Source organism: Propithecus coquereli, unplaced genomic scaffold (assembly GCF_000956105.1).
Source record: "Propithecus coquereli isolate 6110/MARCELLA unplaced genomic scaffold, Pcoq_1.0 Scaffold218, whole genome shotgun sequence".
Classification (NCBI taxonomy): Eukaryota; Metazoa; Chordata; class Mammalia; order Primates; family Indriidae; genus Propithecus; species Propithecus coquereli.
Window position 1 is genome coordinate 2,940,548 of NW_012146967.1, and position 17,820 is coordinate 2,958,367.

A 17,820-nucleotide genomic window follows, 5' to 3' on the forward strand; every position below is an offset into this window, starting at 1 on the left:
AATACTGGTAGCGTATTTAGAAAAATTAAACTAAACCTGCCCTACCAAAAAACAAACATTCCTTTCTCTTCCATTTCCTGTTTCCCTGAGAAACGGAATAGCCAAAAATAAACAAACTGATAGGATGGCAATATTGGTCTGCAGATACGCTTCTCCTGCTCTTGCCTGTGTGATGTTTACGGTGTAGGACAGGCTCAGTCTTTCATGAGGTTCCTCCTGGGTGACGTCCACAACGCAGACAGCATCCCCAGCCACACTGTGACTCTGGATGAGCCTGAATGACGGGGTGCGGAAGGCCACCAGGGCCCCGCATACGTGCAGCCGCAGGGTCTCACCCCTCTGGATTTGCCATGTCACTTACTTTCCGCGACGGTCTTGTTCCAGCCCCAGCTCTACATGGGGAATGGCCCCATTTCCCTGTCAGGTGATTCTTCACATGCAAAATTCCTGTTTCTCTTCTTAGTCAGCTAAATAAAATCATACTATACCAGTCTCCACATTTCTTTGCTTCAGTTTATGTTCACATATACGGTTTAAGATTAAAGATAAGCCAGATGCAGTGGCTCATGCCTGTAATCCCAGCACTTTGGGAGGCTGAGTCTGGAGGTATTGCTTGAGGCCAGGAGTTTGAGACCAGCCTGGGCAACATAGTGAGATCCCAGCTCTACGAAAAATAAAAAATATTAGCTGGGTGTGGTGGCATGCACCTGTAGTCCCAGCTACTCGGAGGCTGAGGTGGGAGGATTGCTTGAGCCTGGGAATTCGAGGCTGCAGCGAGCTATGATCACACCATTGCACTCCAACCTGGGTGACAGAGTGAGACCCTGTCTCTAATTTAAAAAAAAAAGATTAAAGATAAATGTGACATTTTGTTTAAAGGCACTGTTGTTGGTGTTGCATAGAACAAACGCCATTTGCTCGGGCAAAGGGTGACGTCATTTCCTCTGGTTCAGGGAAACTCTATTTGTGTAGTGCCATGGAATGAGGAGGAAGTGGGGGTACAGATTTGAAGCCAGACAGAGTGAAATACTGTTAGTGTCACTTCCTACAGGAATTAGTTTCTTAGCCTCTAAGTCTTAGTCGTTTTATCTGTGAATGGGAATAAGCACAGCAGAAATTAAGGTTATTGTGAAGATTCGAGTTTGCATGTAAAATGCACGTTACATATATCTGGATCTTAGCTGGAAAGTCTTTAGAGGTTATTGTAAACTGGCAATCACTTAAAATCAATATGAAAAAACCCCTCAAATTACCACCTGATACAGCTATGACCATTTCTTCCTTTTTTAAAGTTTTTCTTTTTGTATTATTTATTGTAAATATCTGTTTTGGGAAGTTATTTTAAAAGTTATCATTAAATTGATATAATAGATTTATCTGATATTCCTCATATATAGAATGAGTCTATGTATTTATTTTCCTGTGCAGAAATAGACTCAAACTCTGATGATGGCACCCTGTCTGGTTTTTATCCTATAAATCTTGTATAACTTTTTATTTAGTCTAGTGAAATCTGACTCACCATAGCTGCAGAGATGCTGCCTGAATTTTTAAACTGTTTGAAGCTCTTATTTTATAGCTTTATTGAGATAAAATTCACATACCATAAAATTCACCCTCCTTAAAGTATACAAGGCAGTGCTTACAGTCTATTCAAAGAGTCATGCAGCCACCACCCCTGATTTCAGAAAGTTTTCATCACTCAAAAAGAAACACATTATTATTCCTTCCCCATTCCTCTGGGGCTCCCTCTCACCCCTGACAACCAGTGATCAACTTTCTGCGTCTACAGACTTGCCTATTCTGGACATTTCATACACATGGAATCACATAATAGGTGGCTTTCGTGACTGCCTTCTTTGACTTTGAATGTGTTTTCATGGTCCACCCATGTTGTAGCATGCATCAGAACTTCATTCCTTTTTATTGCCATATAATATTCCATCGTATGGACGGTGTCTGACTCTTAAATATATTTTGGAATGACCTGGATGTGTGTTTCCAGTGACTGCAAACCACGAATGCCAATGAATGTCCTAGCAAGTTTTAAGAGCATGGATAATGCTTCGGCAATGCCTTGGATCAGAAAGAATGACAACACCCAGCTAGGCATCTCAAGAGTTTCTAACACTTGGGAGCGAGGAGGAATTTTCCTGGTGAGCCAACACTAGCTTGCAGGTGCTGGGGCGTCCTGTGTTGCAAACCTTGTCAGCCTTACTCCCTGATGTGTCTTCAGCCCTTTGCAAGCAGAGGGTTCCAGCTAGGCCTTTAGTACTATTGGGGTGAGCAAGATCTCCGCTTCTGGCTCTCCTACTGACTTTAGCATCCTATGAACAAGTTAATAAAAAGAAGGGCTAAGAGGGGAGAATGTTTAGAGGCCTGTGATGTGTTAAGAAATATATATTTGGTCTCTGCCCCCAGTTCCTGACACAGAGTTCCTAAGACCCTTATAATTCCCTGAAAGATACAGATGCTGGCAGCATCTTTTGTTCTGATGAGGCGACTCTTGGTGAGCTCGTGGATAGCTTCGGGATGGGGGATGTCACGAGATGGACCAAACAGTGATGAGAAGCTTAGACCTTTCAGCCCCACCCTCTGTCCTCAGGGGACAAGGGAGGGGCTGGAGATAGAGCGAATAATGGATCATGCCTCCACAAACGTTCCTAAACTACAGGGTTGGAGAGCTTCCAGGTTGGTGAACACATCCCTTTGCTGGGAGGGTGGCACGTCCCAACTCCACAGGGACAGAAACTCCTGTGCTCGGGGCCCTTCTGGACGTCACCCTGTGAAGCTCTTCATGTGCTGTTCTTCGTATCCTTTGTAACATCCCTTACGGTAAACCAACGAAGGTAAGTAAAATGCCTCCCCACGTAAGCCATCGTAGCAAAGCGTCAAACACGAGGAGGGGGTTGTGGGAACCCCGATGCGTGGCCAAGTCAGATAAAAGTGTAGGCACCCTGGGTGCCCGGTGCTTGCACCCAGCAGAAGCGGGGGCCGTCCTGTGGGACTGAGCCCCTAACATGAGGGGTCTGCGCTAACTCCACAGCTAGCATCAGAATTGAATTAAATCGCAGGACACCCAGTTGGTGTCCACGGGGAATCGGACAATCGCTTGGTGTGGAAAACCCACACATTTAGCGGCAGAAGTGTTGAGAGCAGAGAAACAAGTATCAAGAAACGTTGGTATTGGGTCCCCATGCCCAGGGCAAAAGAGAGAAATTTATGTCTGGTTGTCCCTCTGCCTTACAGGGCCACTGCCCCTCCCTTCTGAAAATGACCTTAATTTCCAAATGCTCTTATGCCATGGCTAACTTCAAAGCCATTTAGAGAGGGAGCTTTGAGGCATGGACTTAATCCTACCAACGAAGTTAAAATTAGATTTGCCCGATGTATTTCCCTGCGTGTTTATTTCCGTGACGGTATTCACTCTGTTCACTGCTTGCCCGGCGTGGAGGGGTGCTCGGTGAGTATTCGGTTGAATTCATTGAGTGAATGTAGAAATGTCCAGTGCCGAGAGCTGTGTAAACGTTAGGTGCTATTGCTATTACCACCCTTATTATAATGTATTGACTGAGCTGCTTTCGGAGGTGCCCTCTCCCCTGCATTGAGCCCTCTGCCATTCCAGGTGACTGGTGCTCTCTTGGTGTCTCTGTTGTTATTCAGGCCCCCTGCCAGGGCACCCCACGCTTTCCTTCATGTCTCCTTTGCCCTCCCTTCTACCTATGGAGGAGGCCGCAGAGGACAGTGGGTGCTTAAAAGCACAGGCTGGAATCTCAGCTCTACCACTGCTGAGCTGTGTGTCCTTGGACAAGTTGCTTCACTTCTCTGTGCCTCAAGTCCTGCATTTACGAACAGGGGTAAAAGTAGTATGCTCCTCACAGGTTGTCTCAGGGTTTAAATGAGCTAATGTACATACAGCACTTAGCTGGGCACACAGGGCACACTAGATCCATGCTGGCTCTTGCCATTATCACTGGTGACTCAGCACTATTCCTGCAACGGCTGCTCTGTCACACTCCTTCCTTGCTCCCAGCTTCCCACAGTGACACCGGCCAGGAGGAATCTGGGCTTCCATGTTAGAGGCTGGCAGGGGTTTGATGGGTTACCCGTGTGGCTACGTATCTGCAGCAGGTGGGTGTGTACTGGCAACAGGGGAAGATGTCCCAAGATGCTGATCTGAGCCCAAAGGGAAAGACAGACAAGGGTCACTCCAGCTCCTTCCAGGGCCTGGGGTCAGGCAGCTCTGAGTGGACACAGAGGAGGGATTTGCTGTCCCCTTGAGGGTTACTCAGCCACCGAGTCCTCCGGTCCTCTTCATTACACTATGCCATGGGCTGTCCTGACCAGACAGAGGGACGAGCCCCGTCCTACCTGTGGCGGTCAGGCAGGGACTCACAGACCAACCAATGCAAGCGTCGCCTCATTGTGCAAACGGGGAAACTGAGGCCCATGAGGCAGAGACTGTGGGCAGGGTGCCATTTCCAGTGAAATCCTTCAATCTCCACTGCACTCTGCCTTTGCAGATATTATTAATGAGATACACAAGGCAAAGGGCATCGCCTCCACTTTATAAACAAGGAAACTGAGGCGCAAGGTTATAAAAGGAAGCCGTGAAGCCAAGCCTTTGACTCGAGGCAGGGCCCCCTTCCGAATCCAGAAGTAGCTCTGTTCCATCCCGTCTTCTCCACTTTAAAACATTTTTATGGAACATATACTGTGCTTGCCCAGACTCCAAAGAGCTTTGTATTCTGCAAATTCCAGACGAATGTTGAAAAAAATACTGCCAATGGGGAAGAAAGGTCGGACGCCTAAAAACTGCTCCCAGCATTTACAGGGAGTTGACTGTGCCAGATGCCCTGCTAAGCATTTATCTCCTTTCGTCCTCCAAATGACCCTTGAGAACTACCAGGGTAGGGAAGCGGGGGTGGGGAGCAGACGACAGAGGCATGGAGTCACAGAGGCTGTAAGAGCAGGGCCTCCGCCTCCTCCCAGCTCTCCTCATTCTGGAGGAGATGGGAACAGTCACCAGGTGGAAACACAGCTCTTAGTGTGGGGACTGGGCGTTGGAGGAATGTTCGTGCTAATGAAGGAATGACAGTTGTTCTAAAAGGCTGGCCCTGAAGCTGCTCTCAACGCACCCCTGTGTTTGAAACATCACTCCCGTGTGCAGAGAAGATAGAAAACAGGCTTCTTTCCCCCACTCGTCTGCAGGGAGTGGAGATTCGGGGAGAGGAGGGCTGATCTGGGGCTGCGTCTGCAGCCCTGGGGGGAGGGTGCCCAGCTGGGATGGGGACGGCATCTCAGTGACAGGGTGGAGGGAGATCAACGGGCCAGGGCCTCCATGATGTCTTCAGGTGAAGGTGTGGGAAGCATCGCCTGGGTCTGGCCTGGCAGATGGAGCCTTCCCGGGCACCCGAGGTTTCCAGGGACCGCAGGATGACAGGGGTTCAGTGCCAGCTGGCGGGGACAGAAGGGCACTGCCTTGAACCCAGCCAGGAGCAGGAGCCGGTGAGACAGGGCTGAGCTTCTGTGGAGGGGACCCCGAGGGGAGGGAGCAGGAGGTGAGGGGAGCCGGCTGCACAGTCCTCCGCTGCCGGATGGGCGGGAAACTTCCAGTGTCTCTCGCACAGGGGAAAACTACCAGGACCCAAACAAGCCTGGGGCCTGGCGCCAAAGGGTGAGGTGTGTCTCTGGCAGAGGGGCCCTTTTAAGGAAGGAGTCATTGCTGACACCTGACCACAGAGGCCAGCAATCATTCTGTGTCCCCACGTGGGTCTCTGCCACCGGAGCCGCGCAGACACATGTCGTTTAACCTGCACGGGCCCCATCCTGGTGCTAAGTATTAGCCTAATTCACGAGCGGGAGCACCGAGGCCGGATTAAGTAACTTGTCCCGGTGAGGCTGAAGCCAGAATGTGTGCTAGGGACCAGCTTGCCTCTGACACTGGCCCCGGGCACATAGAGAGGACCAGACGCTACCCTCGGGGCTCACGGGCTGGTGGGGGATGATTTCCACTCAGAAATGTAAACATTTGAGAGAATGACGAAGAAAATGCTGTGAGAGCGGCCATCTGTGGGGGAGAGGAGGTTGTTGGAAGAGGTACCGTAGACAGTAGACAAGGGGACATTTGCATTGGGTTTTGCCAGTCAAGCAGGAGTTTGCCAAGGAGAGGAAAGGGCATTCCAGGCAGAAGCATGCACAAGGGGAAAAAGGCACAAAGGTGAGAGTTCCTGGAGGATTCAGGAAACATCGGGCTGGCCACAGGGATGGGAGGTCGGTGGAGGGTGCCCTGGGAGGGCAGGGCTGGCCAGGGCTTCACATTTAAGAAGAACCTCAAATATTGATTCTTTAACGCTCTCTCCAAATGAGGGTGGACACAGTCCTTGCACTCTGCGTGTGTGTGTGTGTGTGTGTGTGTGTGTGTGTGTGGAGGTGGGTGTGTGCTAGAAACATCGGTTGGTTAAATGTACACATTAAAACTGGTTATCCTGTTTTGGCAGTTTTTCCTCAACAAATTTGGAGCCTCACAAAACCAAAATGAACTCTCTTCATCTTTCAGAAACACATACTGAAGTATTTTCAGATGAAAGGACATAATGTCTTGGATTTGCTTTAAAATAATCCAGCGTGGGGCGGCCGTGGGAGCCAGAGGGGCGTGGCGGGCACGTCCTGGGGCTGGAGGACAGGCCGCGGAGGCTCCGCACATCCATGCTCTCTGCTTTTGCGTACCTTTGAACATTTCCGCAACAAAAAATAGTTTTTTTTTTTAAAGAGATGGACACCCTCGCTCTGAGTGGTCCGGGAGCCCCAGGGGGTTCACTGCAGTGAGAGAGAAGGATGGATGATGGGTGGGGGGAAGCTGGAGCTGAAAAGTCGATTGAAGCCAAATTGTAAAAAAGCCTCGTAAACTATTCTGAGAGGTTTGGATTGAATCCTGCAAATAGTGGGAAGCCCAGTGAAGAATTTTTAGTAGGGGAATGACACCATTCGATGCTCGTTTGGGAAAGCGCCCTCCTGGCCGGTGCCGGGAGACGGAAGGTGTGTGTGGGAGGCGGTCGGGGGGAGAGGAGCCTCAGTGGTCAAGTGGCCTCCTCCTCCACGCCGTCCCCAGGTTGTGCCGGGAGGGAGGAGGACCAGGCTAAGGGAGTGGCGAGGGGATAGACAGGAGGACAAGTGGACCTGAGCCAGACCTTTTCTGTTTCTGTCTTCCCAGCATCTCGCTCGACTGTGATCACTTATCACCGTGAGCAATTGCTTCTCGCAATACGTCAATAAGGACCTCGCTGGCTGGGCGAGGTGTGGCCAGGCTGTGCCCATCTCAGCCCCTCCTTGTCCCCAGAGCCTGGCACCGTGCCCGTCAACAGCCCACTGTCCAGTGAGCCGATGGATGCGGAGCACGGGGCTCTCCCTGTCACTAAATCACTGGATCTTTGTTGAACGAATGAATAAACCCAGCACAGCGCTGACACCGGGCAGTAAAGCAGCCCCTCAATAAATGTCTGGGGGCTGAACTGAGCTCATGTGAAACTGCGGGACGCTGGTGCCCGAGTGGGGTGAGGAGGGCTCAGGCCCCCCCCTAGGAGAAAGCAATTTCCTCCGAGCACAAGAGCTTCCAAAGAGGCAGTGTTTCCGAGCTCAAAGGGGCTGGGAACGAACAAACCGGGCGCGGGGTTTGTCCATGAACGCGTCAGCCCTCGAAACTTATGTCCCCGCTGCTCTCGCCGCTGCTTGGTGAGGTGCTTCCTCCGTTTCAGATGGATGGTGTTTCTTTTCCCCCTTCTAAAAAAAGCTTCTGGATGCTTTTAAATTAGGCAAATGAGCAAGGGCAATGTTCGTTTTTTCCCCCTTTCATTTTGAAAGCGAGTGGCGTGCCAAGAGGCCTTCAGACGGAGTGTTGCGTAACAGAACAAGAGAGGCTGCCAGGCTCCTGAATCACTCACCGGACAATCTCAGGTCCTGGGACTTACAGACCCCTGGGCAACATCATGAGCTGAGTCCCCAACAAGTGAACAGATGGCCCAGAGCCCGAGGAAAGGAAACGAAGCCCCTACCTTGAAGAGCTGGAAGTTCAAAGTGGGCCACAACTCCTTGAGATCACCTCTGTGAGAGCTGCCTAGGGATGGAGGAAATTGGGTCCACCTCTGCAAAATCTCGGGGAGTAGATCCAACACCAATGATACCTTTCTAAGCCTCACTTTACCCATTGGTAGGATGGGTGTGAGCTGAAGGACTGTAAAATAACAGGATTCTAAATGCAGGTGCTTCTACCTGTGATATCCTCTCTGCTGGTCCTCTCACTGTAGAATCTGTGAGGTCTACAGCCTTGATATTCAAAGGTTGGCTCTAGGACCAGTAGCATCAGTGTCACCTGGGCTCTCATTAGAAATGCAGAATCGCAGGCCCCGCCCCAGACCCACTGGTCAGATTCTGCATTTGAACAAGATGCTCAGGTGAGAGTGCTGGTCCATCTAACCACAGGTCCATGACTAAATCACTTTACCTGTGGATCTCAATTTAGTCATTTGAAAAATGCAAGGGATCCATTTCAATGGCTTCCAGATCTGAAAGTCTATAAAGTGCAAGGCCCGTTAATAAATACCAGCCTTCTATCCCAAAATGTGTACTGGAGTTCCATCCCTGTTCTGAAATACCAGGTTTTGAACTGGTCAGATACTCGGCAGACATGGGTTCGGCGGAGGTTGCTGAGCCAGGTATATACCACGTGCAGGTATAAGCATGACCCTTCATTCTGGAGTTTCCAAGACAGCCCCAGTTGAAAATATTGTGCCATGCTATCGGTGCTTAAATCCCAAATTTGCTTTGAAAAATATAGGCTCTACCGGTGCTAGATACAGTCCCAAACCATGACTGATCTCACGGATGGTCCCAATTAGTGGCTTCCCTGCGTCCATGACTTTTACAACACGACTTTGCAGGTCCTTCCAACAAGAGATGGTGTCTCTTTCTCCACCCCTTGAATCTGAGCTGGCCTTGTGACTTTCTTGGGTCGAGGCAGTGCGGCAGGAGTGATGGTGACCCAGTTCTGAGCCTAGGTCCTGAGAGACATTGCATGCTTCACCTCTGTCTTGGACCTTAACTAGCCTGGGCTAGCCTGCTGGAGGACAAGAGGACTTCTGGAAGAGAGCCTAGTCATCCAAGGTGAGGGCATCCAGGACTGACCCACAGCCTGCTGACCCCCAAAGGCAGGTGAGGACCCTGCCAAGATCAGCAGAGCTACCTACGTGACCACAGCTGACCGCCAACACTAAGTCCAGATGAGGTTAGAAGGAATGCTTAGCTGACTCATAGATTTACAAGCAACAATGAATTCTTATTATTTTAAACCATTGAGTTTTGGGGTAGTTTGTTACACACCAATAGCTAACTGACACACAAACCTTAAACATCTTAAATCTGACTGGAAAAAGTGACAAGCTTCTAAGATTGCCTCTAGCTCCAAGAGTCCATGGTTCTTTAGAAAAAAGGACTGCACTAACACATAAAAGAAAGATTTAGATCATGGTGTCAAAAGCAAATGCCTATAGGAGCTTTGAGTGAAGAGAGCCCAACGCATTCTAAAAACTTTTTTTTTTTATATATGAATCATGAAAGGACTGTTTTCTACTTCCACAAAGAAATCCTGCAGCTTCCAATTTCATTGAATTCTCTCAGTTTACTTTTTGCTTCTCCCCTTTTGGTAGAGCCATGGTAAATAAGACATAATTCCTTTTCTCCTAATGCCGAAGCCAACCCACACACAGCCTCAATGAGGGAACACCAGGGAGGGGTGGGGACTGGAGCAAAATATAACCTGTTTCAGGGGTTGCCTTAAAAGCAGGAGGGCCCAAAGTTGCCAGACCTTCTCAATTTTCTAGAGAACCTGGAAGTCTGAATTTTGATATGAACTTACCTAATTTTTGAACTCTGGCTCAAACTGTTTAAAAGGTTCCATAACCCAAACAGAACACCTTTGACGGCTGAAATTGGTCAGCAGTTAGAGACTCATGGTGTGAACTGTTAACGCAGGACTTTGGAGCAAGGGCACATGGCTGAGTAAGACATTTACACCAAATTCATCCATATCCTCTTGGGCACAGCACAGAGCAGCTTAAGCCAGGGAAGTCTCCCTTTGCTGTGCAACTTGTGTGAAATGAGTATTGCTGAGTTAGGATGCTGAGGGCCAGGTGAGGCGGGGTCCTGGTTACTTATGTCTTTTTTCGGCCTCTTTCCTAGGGCCTCTCTGACCTGTGACTTCATGATCTTGTCACCCCAGTTACTTCAAGAATGAATCAGGAAGTCATTCATACTAAAGTGAAAATGACTGTCTCCAATTTTAGCCCTTGTTAGGCATTTTAGAAGGGATGATGACTTAGCTAAAAGACTGGAGCACTAATAGAAAAAACATCTCAACCCAAGGTTAGGCAGGATGGCTTGGGTTTTGTGGTTGCTGTTTGCACCTGGCTGTGCGGGCAGTGGTCTGCACCAGGGCACCTGACTGCAGGGGTGAGAAAAGGGACCTTGCTAGGCCGTGCACCTGGGAGTGGAACTGCTTCTCAGCCTGAAGGGAGTGCTGCCTTTTCCAAATTTCCCTCTTAGGGGTGTCTTTTTCCTACCTTGGCCAACATCTCCATATGTGCTAATCTCCACTCCAGAGAGAAGGAGAAAGGTTTCACGGGGTGGCCAAGAGGATTCATAGAATTAGTTGCTGGCTCTGTGTTAAGCACTGACTGCAACATTTTGACTTTTATTTTCTCATTTATCGCACCTGGTAACTCTACAAATTAGGTAATATTATGGCCACTTTGCAGATGGGGAAACTGAGGCTCAGAGAAATTAAGAAACTTACCCTAGTTTACCCAGCTAATGAGTGGCAGAGCAGGCATCCTGTGTGCCCATCCTGATGCCCAGGTGAGACTTGCTGGATCCCCACAGGTGGGGCTGAGGGTGGTTACAGATTGGTATCACCCTTGGACTTAGATTCGGCTTTTCCTGCCTGACCTTGGCACCTCATTTCCTCTGCTACAGAAAGGGTGGAGTGAGCTCTGTAAGTACCGGCTGGGGGTGGGGACTCTGAACCCCACAAAAGGCCCTGTTTGCTTACAGTCTGCACAGCTGGGCTGGATTAGTCCAGCTTCGTAAATAGCTTTGGAAAACCAGCAGGCTGGAAAAGTCCACTTTGTCCTGGAGAATGCACAGAGGCCCCACCCTCATTCAGCAGTGTCCCCTGGCCTGTCTCCCCAGCCTCAACCTCCCTATCGTGTGGCCCGTCTCCATCTCCTTCTCTGGGCCTCCGTAGAAAAAAGTCTCAGCGTCTCACCAATCCCTGTCCCCTCCTCTATCAAACTCTTAAAAGACCAAACTGGAAAGAGAAGCAGAGAAGAGGGAATTCCTTTGAGGCTGAGCTGCCTGCGTTTCCGATTGCTTCCTGCCTCACTTCCGTGAGGCCTGTCTTTACTGATTTGAGGCCCGGGTCTTGGGGAAACCAGGAGCTGTATTTGGGGCCGTTAAGGAAGCCCCGGGCTGTTTCATTCCTGAGGGGCAGCCGAGAGGGGACCCCGGTGTGGCCGCAGAGGAGGGCAGCTGGAATGTGTTTTCTCACAGCCACACTCTGGTTAACATTCCAGAAAGTCAGAGCTGGGAGGGACTTACCGATCAGCAAGTCCAAAAGGCTCTGCCCCTGGGCTCCCTTGCTGGGCTGCGAAAGGGCTACGGACCTCAGAAACGCAATGCAAAAATGCGTGAGTGAGGAGCTGCATTTGCAGGGAGAGGCTCCACGGCTGCTTCTGTGTCTTAAAGGAGGCCGAGACACTTCCTAAAAGTCAAGGACATTGGATATTTCTAGTTTATCTTGTATTTTATGCAAAAGGGGAAACCGAGGCCCAGGGAGGGGACATGCTCAGTGTCATAGTTGTGACCGAGCTGAGATTAGAGTACAGCAGAAGTGTAGGTTAGGGATAGGCGGTGGTGAGGGAGACTTGTTCTTGAAATTTTTCCAAGCAGGAGCCTTTTCAATAGCATTTACCATAATAGGTTGACCAGACCGCTGTCAAGAGTGAGATTAAAGACTAGCGGAAGAAGTGCGAAGGTGAGATCGCGAACCGTCGGAGGTGGTGGGGAAGGGTTCTCAAAGGATCTCCACCAATCGATGGTGGTCTTCACATAATGCCCCCAGGCCCAGCGGGTGAACCTGGATGTGCCTCCAGCTCCCTGGAGTCCAGACACGCTGCTCCCCAATGCATTCCTCGTTCCTCCTTGCCATTCTTCCAGCCGATATTTATTGATTTCTTAACCCGTTCCCCGACGCCAGGCATACAGCAGTGAACGAGGCCCCTGTTTTCATAGAACTCACTCGAATTGAGAAAACTGGTGACTTCTTTATAATATTAAGAGGGGGCTTGCGTCCAGGATGGGGTGGCACCACTCTGTCAGAAGGGGCTTCTCCTTGAGTGTGGAGGTGTCCCCTCCCTCCCTGAGAGAGGGCTCTGACGGGAAGGGATGACACTAATGTTCATTTGTTTCAGATTCGACATTCTCCATGTTGACAGGGTCTCCGAGGCTTTCCTCCCTCCAAGGACGCTGCCGCCTCCCAGCCCATGACAAATGACGCTCGCGACCGTGCCAGCCCTTTCCTTCTATGAGGCAATCCTCTGAGGCCCTTGCCAAGATCAACTGTTTGGCCTTCTGCCTTGAAAGTTGATCCTCTTCCGAGTCTGATTATTGCTTTTCTGAAACGCGGGGACAATGACATCATTGCTCCTTCCCTGGCTTGGGGATTTGGTGGTCAGCATGAAGTCAGGGTTTGGAATGCTGCCTGCTCTTTGCCGATGCCCAAGGAGGCCGGGGGCGGGGGCTCTGGCGTGAAGCAGGCTTGCTGGGGAGGTCCCCAGAGGCTGGGAGGGGGTTCGCTTGCAAATCCGTTGCCAGCATCTGGGTCTGCCTTGCAGTCCACGGGAAGGGCGCCATCCTGAGAAGGGCTGAGCTGATATTCCGTGGATACGCACCTGCCCGGTGACACTACTTATTAGAATATTGACACACTTTCACTCTTGTTGGTAATCAATTACTAGGGTGCCTTCCTGCCACTCCAGCTGCCCTGGCCTCTCCTGTGGGCCACTTCCTTCCAATTCCTACCACCTGGCACCTCCAGGGACCTGTCCACCAGCTCTCCGATTGTTGGCATCTGTGCCACACCTATGCATAAAGAGTTTGGCTATTGCTCCAGGATCAAGGGTAGAGCTGTGAGGACTCAGGCTGGCCCTTCCATGGCTGGGTACCTGCTGGAAGGAGCTGCCATGTGAGATAGGGGCAAGGCCCACTTCTTAGGCTTCTTGTCTGGGCCTTGCCAACAGCCATTCCCTCTGGCCACCGTGGGACCAAGTCTTTGCACAGTCAAGGGTTAGCACCGCCTTTGCCTGAGGCTGGAAGGCACCTCAGAGGTGTTCTAGTCCAGCCCAGTCATTGTATAAAGAGAACCTTCCTGCAGCTCAGAAATAGGAAATCACTTGTTCAAGTCATACGGCAAGTTGGTGACTCACCTGACTATCCTCTGGGTCATGATGCCCAAGGTTTGCAAAGATCTTGGCTTCAGATCATGACGACATTCCAAACATTCTCCTATACCCCGTCCACTGCCCTTCTGCACCCCTGGTCAGTTTATCGTAATACTCGACATTCTTTCTAGTTTGGTGGATTTTAGAATTGGCCTCAGCAGGGATCAGTCAGAATCGCATCACCCTGTCACCCGGTACGCACCTAGGCAGGGGTCTCAGTCCGCAGCCCACAGGCCGAATGTGGCCCACAGAGCTGTTTCATTAAGACCACCCAGTGTTTTTGAGCTTTGCTTTAAATTGGATAGGTTGCCAACATTTATTCAGTGGAAGATTTCATATATAAATTTGGATGTGGTGCTTCTCTTGAGCAATGGTTAGATCTGGCCACCTGTGTGGCATGTTTCTGCAGGCAGGGCCAGCTCCTCACAGAGGGGACACATGCTCCAGTTTGTCACCATCCACGCCTTCTCCCTCCTGGCTTTGGTCATTCTCTGACCCGGAGGCATCGAGTCCGCCATCCCTGGCCCAGCGTGGTCTCAGTACGTGACACTGCCTTGCTTTCTGACCCTTGGAAAAGTTGTGCTCTAGGCAACACACAGGCCGCTCTAGCGTCTTTTCTTTCTCCACAAGTTCGGGCCCTTTTGGGTAGGGGGGATGTGCAGGGCCTCAGGCTTATCCCAGGGACAGTCATTAGATGACCATCTGGCTGTGATTTCTGAGGGTCCTCCCTTCTGCTCCGCCCACCTCCTCGCCCAACAGTGCCACATTCTGCCCACCCAGGCTACCCGGCTCCCTATGCTGCGTGGCTGAGGGCTGCACCCGGACACCGACCCGTGCGACAGACACCGCATGGGGATTCAGGCGTGGGAAAGACACATTTCCCGATGTTTAAGGATCTAAGTCTTCTTGTGCGGAATAGACAAAGACACAGATAACTGAACGTCAAGGCCAAGTGTTCTGTACCATATGAAAGGTTTCAAAAAAGACAGAGTCCCCATCCACTGGGACGCAGATGGGAGGAACCAGGAGAGGCCTGACGAAGGGAGGGGTGTTTGAGTCGGGCCTGGAGGGACGACTGTGATCTCCAAGGACAGGCACTGGTCGGAGTGAGGAGGAGGAAGGGTGTTGCAGGCAGGCAGAGGGAAAGGCTTGAGAACAGGCTGGGGTGGGAGGAGGCTGTGAGCTGAGGGTGCCTCGCACGGCCGGCACACAGAGGCGGGTGGGCGTGATGCGGGACCCAAGGTCGCAAGGATGGGCTGCAGCCATGTCTGGGAGGGCTCTGATTGTCCTGGCAGGAGCTGGGATTAGATGGACGCTGGGAACCTTTTCGAGGGTGGACCAGGGGAGAAGAGTTCATTGGGAATTTACACCTTTGAGTGGACAAGGACTAGGGCAGGATTTGCAGAGGGACAGCAGTGGGCAGGAAAGTGGAGAGCACGTGGGCAGGGGAGGGAGGGAGCGGACACTGCCGACCTGCTCCACGAGGCAGAGGGCACGGTGGAGAAGGGAGAAGCAGTGGGCGTGGGGTCGTGGACTTGCCACATGAGAATCACAGCATTTCTGACCTGGAAGGGGCTTTGGTGACACCCAGTTTAACTTCTCATGTTATAGAGGAGGACTCTGGGTGCCCTGAGTGGGAAGGTGGGGACACCAGTCCTGGGTGAGCAGTTTTATCTTTCCCAGTGTCTAATACGTAGTAGGTATTTGGTGAGTATGTGTTGAAATGATGAAAATATTGGTGTCTGCCTAGAACTGACCTAGTAAAATGGAAAGTGAGGTCCCTGGACACCTAGTTGGTTGGTAAGAATTTCCATGTGAAGGTGCCATCTCCCTCTAACCTTGCCTTTGGAGAAAGCCCCCGAGTGACACCCTTGATACCCTGCCCCTGGAGGGCCCCTCCGGCTCAGGCTGGGGGCCAGGGAGCTGCGGGCTCCTCCTTCCTGCCCATCCTCCGCCCAGGCTCGTTATGTGAGAGGGAGGGGGCAGCGCGGCGGGCTGGTGGCTTCCTGCAGCAGCGGCAGGGCCGGGCATCCTAGCTGGCACCGTTCAAGTGCACCGCGGCATTCCGAACATTTGGGAACACAGGAAGGGCTGCGTTTTAAGCTCCCTTTGTTTTCAAGGAGGGTCCGGAGTCCATGGGGAGGAGAAAAACAAAACCAGGAAAACAGATGACTTGCTTTGCAAAGACAGTGTGTACATTTGCTGCGGCTGCCATGAGCCCCAGTGTACCCCTGCCCCTGCACCCTCGTGCACACCTACACACTCGGACACACACTCGCAGGCAGGACACGCCCACACATCTTCAGTGGCACGGTCCTCAGGCTCCCGGGGATGCAGACACGCGTATATCGTATCTAGGCAGGCACACACCCAGAAGCTGAGACTTGTGTACACAAAGGCACCACCCAAACCTAACGGCAGAGGGACACCCACACACCCGACAGGCAAATGCAAACATACGCACACCTAGAAACATGGAACTCCCCGAGCACAGAGACACCCAGACACAGGGACACACACAGAGACGTGCTCAGAAACTCCGAGACACCTGTTCTCATAAGATTCACAGACCAAACACACACACACACACACACAGGCCCGTGAGCACACCCAGCCCGCCTTGTCGAGCAAGCTCCACCTGTGCACACGCAGAGGCGCATCCGTTCCAAGGGGCCGGGGAACCTGCACAGTCCCCAGTCCGCCGCCCACTTGGCCCTGGGCCCTTGGCGCTCTGGAGGGCGTGGGTGGGCAAGATGCAAGTTCCACAAAGCCGTCCCAGTAGAGGGAACAAGTCCCTTGGCTTTTCCCCTTCCTCCTGTGTTGTTCATGTTTCTAGAAGATTCCACTGAGTGTCCTCGTGTAGCGGACACATTTGAATTCTACGTTCACAAAGTAAACTGATGCCCATTAAGGAGAAGGGAGGGAAAACAGGGAGGAAGAAGCCCCAGGAGGAGGCATCTGGGGCTGGTGGCAGCAGCGTCTGTCCTGGCCTGGGGGTTTCACTCCGTCCCTGAGTTGTCATTCAGATCTTTAGTTATGAGCTAGAAGATGCCTGATCCTCCCTGCTGTGACCTGTGCTCGTTGCTGGGAATGTTTCCTTTGGTGTGTTTTTCAATTTTCCTCATTGTAATTGAAAAATGGGGGCCTTTTCTCTGGAGGAAGAGGCTCTGGTCTCCCAGGCGAGCTGTTGGGCTCCCTCGGGGGAGGGATTGGACCCAGGAGGGCTCCTACACCTGGGCAGGTGGAATTACTCTGCCCGTGAGAAAGAGAAGCTGGAGCTCTCCAGGCAGTCTGGAAAGCTTTGGGAGCTTGGAGCCTGAGAGGAAGGTGAAGGGCTCCCCACCCCCCAGCCTCTGCCGTGACCCTGTCTAGTGTGCTTCCTGAATCTCTGGTGAAATCCCTCACACTCAGAAATTGTTCAGGGTGTGAGTGTGGGATCTGGGGCAGTGATAGCAGAACCACAGCCTTGGAGGTGGAAATAGAGGCTTCCTGATCTTCTAGGAATTTGCATAAACCTACCAGGAGATTGTGAAATGAATGAAGGTCCAAGAAAATCACATCTAGACCTGAGAGACAAGGAGAGAGGCCCAGCTGCTATCTGGGCAGCATGTGGAAAAGCATTTGCAAACTTCCAAGCACTATGTAATGCAAAGAAACATTTGCTACCCTTGTTACAATATATACAAAAACCTTCATCAGAATGTTTGCATCCAGCACTTGAACGTGACGATGCACGAGGCGTGGCTGGCAGGTCAGCTCTGGGACAGGCGGCTCAGGCTTTCTCAGGCAAGTGGCATGATGGAGGGAGGTTGGTGGGTGGAAGTGTGCTTCCTAGGCCCAAATATCTCCCCTTTCTCCCTCTTTTTTGTCATCCTCAGGTTTATTTAACTACTTTATAAACGTTTTTTTGTCTTTTGCCAGAGCCGCTCCTGGGGAGGGTGGTGGGAGGGCGGGACTCCTTGGAACCTTCCTTCTTGTCCAGCTCCCAGTCTAAAGCATCTTTTTGCTCCTCGAATCCCAGTGGTGACGCTGACCAAGAGAACACACTGTGGGGTGGTCAAGAGCGTGCACCCTGGAAAGGACCAGAGCTGGGTAACCAGGGGCAGGGCCGGAGTGAGGAGGGCGAGACCCTTGCCTGGGAAATTAAATCAACGTGAAAGTGAAATGAAATGAAAATTAAATCAAAACTTAAGAAGATTATGGGATTGTTACAATATTGCAGAAAGAAATTCAAAATGTCATTAAGAATCACTTTTACAAATGAATGCAG

General features: G+C 51.2%; 1 protein-coding gene across 3 annotated transcripts in view; it reads right to left on the bottom strand.

Moving 5' to 3' along the window:
• The window catches only part of SYN3 (synapsin III), a 407,059-nt gene that overhangs the window by 78,110 nt on the left and 311,129 nt on the right, over window positions 1-17,820 (bottom strand). The gene's annotated exons all lie outside the window — the stretch shown is intronic.